The sequence below is a fragment of the Arachis hypogaea genome, chromosome 5, assembly GCF_003086295.3.
Source record: "Arachis hypogaea cultivar Tifrunner chromosome 5, arahy.Tifrunner.gnm2.J5K5, whole genome shotgun sequence".
In the NCBI taxonomy this organism is placed as follows: Eukaryota; Viridiplantae; Streptophyta; class Magnoliopsida; order Fabales; family Fabaceae; genus Arachis; species Arachis hypogaea.
The window spans coordinates 51,915,701-51,924,327 of record NC_092040.1 but is presented as its reverse complement, the minus strand read 5'-3'; the positions used below and the strand labels follow the sequence as shown (position 1 = coordinate 51,924,327).

Sequence of the window (8,627 nt, the reverse complement as noted above, 5' to 3'; positions counted from 1 at the left end):
TGTCTACCAATTGTAATGAGAACAAGGCAGGTTGAACCTCAATGATCCCCAGCTTCTCCATTACAGAGAGTGGCATAAGATTTATCCCTGACCCCAGATCACATAGAGCCTTTTCAAAGGTCATGGTGCCTATGGTACAAGGTATTAAGAACTTGCCAGGATCTTGTTTCTTTTGAGGTAGAGTTTGCTGAATCTAGGTATCTAGGTTGAGCAAGGGAGGTTCACTTTTCCAAGTCTCATTACCAAACAACTTGGCATTCAGCTTCATGATAGCTCCTAAATATTGAGCAACTTGCTCTCCAGTCACATCTTCATCCTCTTCAGGGGAAGAATAGTCTTCAGAGCTCATGAATGGCAGAAGGACATTTAATGGAATCTCTATGGTCTCTGTATGAGCCTCAGATTCCTTTGGATCCTTAATAGGAAATTCCTTCTTGCTTGATGGGCGTCCCAGGAGGTCTTCCTCACTAGGATTTTCGTCCTCCTCCTCCCTTGTGCATTCGGCCATATTGATCACATCAATGGCCTTGCACTCTCCTTTTGGATTCTCTTCTGTATTGCTTGGTAGAATACTGGGAGGAGTTTCAATGACTTTCTTACTCAGCTGGCCCACTTGTGCCTCCAGATTTCTGATGGAAGATCTTGTTTCATTCATGAAACTGAAAGTGGCCTTTGACAGATCAGAGACTATATTGGCTATATTAGAAGTGTTTTGTTCGGGATTCTCTGTCTGTTGCTGAGGAGATGATGGATATGGCTTGCTATTGCTCAGCCTATTGCGTCCACCATTGTTAAAGCCTTGTTGAGGCTTTTGTTGATCCTTCCATGAGAAATTTGGATGATTTCTCCATAATGAGTTATAGGTGTTTCCATAAGGTTCACCCATGTAATTAACCTCTTCCATGGCAGGGTTCTCAGGATCATAAGCTTCTTCAGAAGCTGCCTCTTTAGTACTATTGGATGCATGTTGCCATCCATTCAGACTTTGAGAGATCATGTTGACCTGTTGAGTCAACACTTTGTTCTGAGCCAATATGGCATTCAGAGCATCAATTTCAAGAACTCATTTCTTCTGAGGTATCCCATTATTCACGGAATTCCTCTCAGAAGTGTACATGAATTGGTTGTTTGCAACCATGTCAATGAGTTCTTGAGCCTCTTCAGGCGTTTTCTTTAGGTGAATAGATCCACCTGCAGAATGGTCCAATGACATTTTCGAAAATTTAGACAGGCCATAATAGAATATATCTAATATGGTCCATTCTAAAAACATGTCAGATGGACATCTTTTGGTCAGATGCTTGTATCTTTCCCAAGCTTCATAGAGGGATTCACCATCTTTTTGTTTGAAGGTTTGAACATCCACTCTCAGCTTGCTCAGCTTTTGAGGAGGAAAGAATTTATCCAAGAAGGTAGTGACCAGCTTATCCCAGGAGTCCAGGCTATCCTTGGGTTGTGAATCCAACCATATTCTAGCTCTGTCTCTTACAGCAAAAGGGAAAAGCATGAGTCTGTAGACTTCAGGATCAACTCCATTCGTCTTTACAGTCTCACAGATCTGCAAGAACTCAGTTAAAAACTGATAAGATCTTCAGATGGAAGACCATAAAACTTGCAGTTTTGTTGCATTAAGGCACTAGCTGAGGTTTTAGCTCAAAGTTGTTGGCTCCAATGGCAGGAATGGAGATGCTTCTTCCATCAAACTTGGACGTTGGCTTTGTAAAGTCACCAAGCATTCTCCTTGCATTATTATTATTTTCGGCTGCCATCTCCTTCTCTTGTTCGAAAATTTCTGAAAGGTTGTTTCTGGATTGTTGTAATTTAGCTTCTCTTAATTTTCTCTTCAGAGTCCTTTCAGGTTCTGGATCAATTTCAACAAGAGTGCCTTTATCCTTGTTCCTGCTCATATGAAAGAGAGAAGAAAACAAGAAAAGAAAGAGGAATCCTCTATGTCACAGTATAGAGATTCCTTTATGTTAGTAGAAAAAGAAAAGAGAGAAGAAAGTAGAAGAGGGGATTCGGATAGTAGGTGGAGAGGGGTGAAGAGAAGTGTTAGTAAATAAATAATTAAATAGAATAAGAAAAGAGATAGAGAATTTCGAAAATAATTTTGAAAAAGGAGTTAGTAATTCTCGAAAATTAAAGATAAGATAAGATTAAAATTAAAATTTAAAACAAAAGAATTTTTGAAAAAGAGAGAAGTATTTTCGAAAATTAGAGAGGGAAGAGTAATTAGTTGGTTTTGAAAAAGATAGGAAACAAACAAAAAGTTAGTTAGTTGAAAAAGATATTAAAATCAAAATTTTTTTAAAAAAAAAAAAGATAAGAAGATAAGAGGTTAGATAAGATATTTTGAAATCAAATTTTGAAAAAGATAAAATTTTTGAAAAAGATAAGATAAAAGATAAAAAGATTTAATTTTTAAATTTTAAAAATACTTACTTCACTAACAAGAAAATACAAGATAAGATTCTAGAACTTAAAGATTGAACCTTTCTTAACAAGAAAGTAAAAAACTTCAAATTTTTGAATCAATCACATTAATTGTTAGCTAATAAGATGTATAGATAAGAAAAAGATTTTAAAAATATTTTGAAAAAGATTTTTGGAATTTTTTGAAAAATGGAAAAAATGAAAAAGATATAATTTTTGAAAAAGATTTTGAAAAGATAAGATTTTTAAAATTGAAAATTTGACTTGACTTGTAAGAAATAACTAATTTGAAAATTTTTGACTAAGTCAACTCAAATTTTCAAAAATTTAGAGAAAAATAAGGAAAAGATATTTTTTGATTTTTGAATATTTTAATGAAAAACACAAAAATGACCCAAAACATGAAAATTTTGGATCAAAACACAAGATGCATGCAAGAACACTATGAATGTCAAGATGAACACCAAGAACACTTTGAAGATCATGATAAACATCAAGAACATATTTTTTGAAAAATTTTTGATGCAAAGAAAACATGCAAGACACCAAACTTAGAAATCTTTAATGCATGGACTCTAACAAACAAAAAATGCAAAACAACAAACAACACAAAACAAGAAATCATCAAGATCAAACAAGAAGACTTGTCAAGACAACTTGAAGATCATGAAGAACACTATGAATGCATGGAATTTTCGAAAAAATGCAAGAAAAAAATTTTAAAAGCATGCAATTGACACCAAACTTAAAAATTAACACAAGACTCAAACAAGAAACACAAAATATTTTTGATTTTTATGATTTTCTAATTTTTTTGTATTTTTATTTTAATTTTTTTTTGAAAAACATGGTTAGAAAAACGAAAAAGAAAAGAAAAATTTTGAAAAAGATTTTTGAAAAGAAAATTACCTAATCTGAGCAACAAGATGAACCGTCAGTCGTCCATACTCGAACAATCCCCGGTAACGGCGCCAAAAACTTGGTGGACGAAATTGTGATACAAGAGTTCCAGGCACTGTTAGAGAAGCTAACAACTCCGTTCAACTTAACCAGCAAGTGTACTGGGTCATCCAAGTAATACCTTACGTGAGTAAGGGTCGATCCCACAGAGATTGTTGGTATGAAGCAAGCTATGGTCACTTTGTAAATCTCAGTTAGGCAGATTAATTGGTTATGGGTTTCGAAAATTAATAGATAAAGAAAATAAAAAGGGATAGAAATACTTATGTAAAGCAATAGTGGGAAATTCAGATAAGTGTGTGAAGATGCTGTGCTCCTCTCGTATCTCTATTTTCTTATTACATTCATTCAATCCTTCCTACTCCCTTCCATGGCAAGCTGTATGTAGGGCATCACCGTTGTCAATGGCTACATCCCATCCTCTCAGTGAAAACATTCCTATGCTCTGTCACAGCACGGCTAATCATCTGTCGGTTCTCAATCAGGTTGGAATAGAATCCCTTGATTCTTTTGCGCTTGTCATCACGCCCAGCCTTCAGGAGTTTGAAGCTCATCACAGTCATTCAATCACAGAATCCTACTCGGAATACCATAGACAAGGTTTAGACTTTCCGGATCCTCATGAATGCCGCCATCTATCTAACTTATACCACGAAGATTCTGATGGGGAATCTAAGAGATATGCGCCCTGCCTAAAGTAGAACGGAAGTGGTTGTCAATCACGTGCGTTCATAGGTGAGAATGATGATGAGTGTCACGGATCATCACATTCATCAAAGTTAAGTATAACTTATATCTTGGAATAAGGATAGAAGAGACATTGAATAGAAAGTAATAGTAATTGTATTGAAACTTGAGGTACAGCAGAGCTCCACACCCTTAATCTATGGTGTGCAGAAAATCCACTGTTGAAAATACATAACTGAAAGGTTCAGGCATGGCCGAATGGCCAGCCCCCTGAGTGATCAAGAGACCGAATGATCAAAGACTACAAAGTCAAAAGATTAAACTGTCAAAAGATGTTTAATACAATAGTAACTTATCCTATTTATACTAGACTAGCTACTAGGGTTTACATGAGTAAGTAATTGATGCATAAATCCACTTCTGGGGCCCACTTGGTGTATGCTTGGGCTGAGCTTGATCTATCCACAAGCTGAGGCTTTTCTTGGAGTTGAACTCCAAGTTATAACGTGTTTTGGGCGTTCAACTCCGGATCATGACGTTTTCCTGGCGTTTAACTCCAGACAGCAGCCTGTACTTGGCGTTCAACGCCAAGTTATTTCGTCAATTTCCGAATAAAGTATGGACTATTATATATTGCTGGAAAGCTCTGGATGTCTACTTTCCAACTCCGTTGAGAGCGCGCCAATTGGAGTTCTGTAGCTCCAGAAAATCCATTTCGAGTGCAGGGAGGTCAGATTCCAACAGCATCAGCAGTCCTTTTGTCAGCCTTTTCCAGGGTTTTGCTCAAATCCCTCAATTTCAGCCAGAAATTACCTGAAATCACAGAAAAAACACACAAACTCATAGTAAAGTCCAGAAATGTGAATTTAACATAAAAACTAATGAAAACATCCCTAAAAGTAGCTTGAACTTACTAAAAACTACCTAAAAACAATGCCAAAAAGCGTATAAATTATCCGCTCATCAAGTACTGCCTGGTGCAGCTTGCATTCTAGATAGACTTTGAGAGATCATATTGACTTGCTGAGTCAATATTTTGTTCTGAGCCAGTATGGCATTCAGAGTATCAATCTCAAGAACTCCTTTCTTCTAATTCGTCCCATTGTTCACAGGATTCCTTTCAGAAGTGTACATGAATTGGTTATTTGCAACCATTTCAATGAGTTCTTGAGATTCTGCAGGCGTCTTCTTCAGATGAAGAGATCCTCCAGCAGAGCTGTCCAATGACATCTTGGACAGTTCAGACAGACCATCATAGAAGATACCTATGATGCTCCATTCAGAAAGCATGTCAGAAGGACACTTTCTGATCAATTGTTTGTATCTTTCCCAAGCTTCATAGAGGGATTCACCTTCCTTTTGTCTAAAGGTTTGGACTTCCACTCTAAACTTACTCAATTTTTGAGGTGGAAAGAACTTTGCCAAGAAGGCATTAACTAGCTTTTCCCAAGAGTTCAGGCTTTCTTTAGGTTGTGAGTCCAACCATATCCTAGCTTTGTCTCTTACAGCAAAAGGGAATAGCATAAGTCTGTAAACCTCAGGGTCAACCCCATTAGTCTTGACAGTGTCACAGATTTGCAAGAATTCAGCTAAAAACTGATGAGGATCTTCCAATGGAAGTCCATGGAACTTGCAATTCTGTTGCATTAGAGAAACTAATTGAGGCTTAAGCTCAAAGTTGTTTGCTCCAATGGCAGGTATAGAGATGCTTCTCCCGTAGAAGTCGGGAGTAGGTGCAGTAAAGTCACCAAGCAACTTCCTTGCATTGTTGGCATTATTGTTGTTTTCGGCTGCCATGGGTTCTTCTTCTTGGAAGATTTCTGTTAGGTCCTCTACAGAGAGTTGTACTTTAGCTTCTCTTAGCTTTTGCTTCAAGGTCCTTTCAGGTTCAGGGTCAGCTTCAACAAGAATGCTTTTGTTTTTGCTCCTGCTCATATGAAAGAGAAGAGAACAAGAAAATATGGAATCCTCTATGTCACAATATAGAGATTCCTTGAGGTGTCAGAGGAAAAGAAAAATAGAAGGAAGAGGTAAAAGAATTCGAACTTATCAAGAAAGATAGAGTTCGAATTGTGCATTGAGGAGTAATGTTAGTCCATAAATAGAAGGATGTGAGAAGAGGGGAAGAAATTTTCGAAAATAAATTAAAAGATTTTGAAGAAATTTTGAAAAATTGATTGATGATTTTCAAAAACTAAGAGTGGAAAAGAAATAAAGTGATTTTGAAAAAGAATTTGAAATTAGAAATCAAAAAGATATGATTGAAAACTATTTTGAAAAAGATGTGATTAAAAAGATATGATTGAAAAGATATAGTTTTAAAAAGATATGATTGAGAAGATATGATTTGAAAAACAAATTAAAAAGATTTGATTTTGAAAATTAATGACTTGGCTAACAAGAAATTTATAAGATATGATTCAGACATTAAACCTTTCTCACCAGAAAAGGCAACATAACTGAACTGTTGAATCAAATCATTAATTGTTAGCAAGTATTTTTGAAAATGGAATGAAATTGATTTTGAAAATGTATTATTTAAAAGATATGATTTGAAAAAGATTTTATTTTGAAAAATCATGAAAACTTGAAAAAAAATTTGAATTAAAAACAAAATCTTCCCTCTTGTGCCATCCTGGCGTTAAACGCTCAGAATGGTATCCATTCTGGTGTTTAACGCCCAAAACTCACACCTTTTGGGCGTTAAACACCCAGCCAAGCACTCTGGCTGGCGTTTAAACGCCAGTTTTCCTTCCTCACTAGGCGTTTTGAACACCCAGCTTTTTCTGTGTAATTCATCTGCTGTATGTTCTGAATCTTCAATTCTCTGTATTATTGACTTGAAAAGATACAAATTAATTTTTTTTGGATTTTTAATAATGAGACTAAGATCAAATAAACAATGCATGCAAGACACCAAACTTAGAAGTTTGTATACTATTGACACTAACAAATTGAAAATGCATATGAGAAACAACAAAGTACTCAAGACAAGAGAATGTAAAGATCAGAGCAAGGAAATCGGCAAGAACAACTTGAAGATTTACGAAGACACATGAATGAATTCGAAAAATGCAAGAAGAATAGAAACATGCAATTGACACCAAACTTAAAATTAGACACTAGACTCAACAAGAAACATAAAATATTTTTGGTTTTTATGATTTTATAATTTTTTTGGATTTTTTTGAAAATTGAGTGAAAAAAGAAAATAAGGATATCAAAATTCTTAATGAGAATTCCAATAATCATGCAATGTTAGTCTAAAGCTTCAGTCTAAAGGAATTAGACATGGCTAGCCAAGCTTCAGCAAGACATTACATTCAAGAGCTAAATTGATGAGAATCAATCAGCTTTGGTGATGATAAGAACATCACCTTGAAACACTAGAATTCATTCTTAAGAACTCTGAAAAAAAATACCTAAGCTAAGCAACAAGATGAACCGTCAGTTGTCCAAACTCAAACAATCCCCGGCAACGGCGCCAAAAACTTGGTGCACAAAATTGTGATCATCAATGTCGCCATCAACATGGTACGCTCAATTGCAATCTCAACTCTTTATCACAACTTCGCACAACTAACCAGCAAGTGCACTGGGTCATCCAAGTAATAAACCTTACGCGAGTAAGGGTCGATCCCACGGAGATTGTTGGTATGAAGCAAGCTATGGTCACCTTGTAAATCTCAGTCAGGAAAATTCAAATGGTTATGCGTGATTTATGAATAAAGCATAAAATAAGGATAGAGATACTTATGTAATTCATTGGTGAGAATTTTAGATAAGCGTATGGAGATGCTTTGTCCCTTCCGTCTCTCTGCTTTCTTACTGTCTTCTTCCAATCCTTCTTACTCCTTTCCATGGCAAGCTGTATGTTGGGCATCACCATTGTCAATGGCTACAGTCCCGTCCTCTCAGTGAAAATGTTCAACGTGCTCTGTCATAGCACGGCTAATCATCTGTCGGTTCTCAATCAGGTTGGAATAGAATCCAGTGATTCTTTTACGTCTGTCACTAACGCCCAGCCTTCAGGAGTTTGAAGCTCGTCACAGTCATTCAATCCTTGAATCCTACTCAGAATACCACAGACAAGGTTTAGACCTTCCGGATTCTCTTGAATGCCGCCATCAATTCTAGCTTATACCACGAAGATTCTGATTAAGGAATCCAAGAGATAAACATTCAAGCCTTGTTTGCTTGTAGAACAGAGGTGGTTGTCAGGCACGCGTTCATGAGTGAGAATGATGATGAGCGTCACATAATCATCACATTCATCATGTTCTTGGGTGCAAATGAATATCTTAGAACAAGAATAAGCTGAATTGAATAGAAGAACAATAGTAATTGAATTAATACTCGAGGTACAGCAGAGCTCCACACCTTAATCTATGGTGTGTAGAAACTCCACCGTTGAAAATACATAAGAACAAGGTCTAGGCATAGCCGAATGGCCAGCCTCCCAATGATCTAAGAACTAGACGTCCAAAGATGATCCTAAGATCTAAAGTGATCAAAAGATGAAAATACAATAGCAAAAGGTCCTATTT

The 8,627-nt window shown here is 36.2% G+C and overlaps 2 non-coding genes across 2 annotated transcripts; both read left to right on the top strand.

Moving 5' to 3' along the window:
* Nucleotides 1–1,271: 1,271 nt before the first annotated feature.
* Nucleotides 1,272–1,375, top strand: LOC112804329 (small nucleolar RNA R71). The gene has a single exon (XR_003202939.1). It is a non-coding gene; the product is annotated as a small nucleolar RNA R71 (small nucleolar RNA).
* Nucleotides 1,376–5,368: 3,993 nt separating this feature from the next.
* On the top strand, nucleotides 5,369–5,472 carry LOC112804176 (small nucleolar RNA R71). The gene has a single exon (XR_003202796.1). It is a non-coding gene; the product is annotated as a small nucleolar RNA R71 (small nucleolar RNA).
* The last annotated feature ends 3,155 nt before the right edge of the window (nucleotides 5,473–8,627 follow it).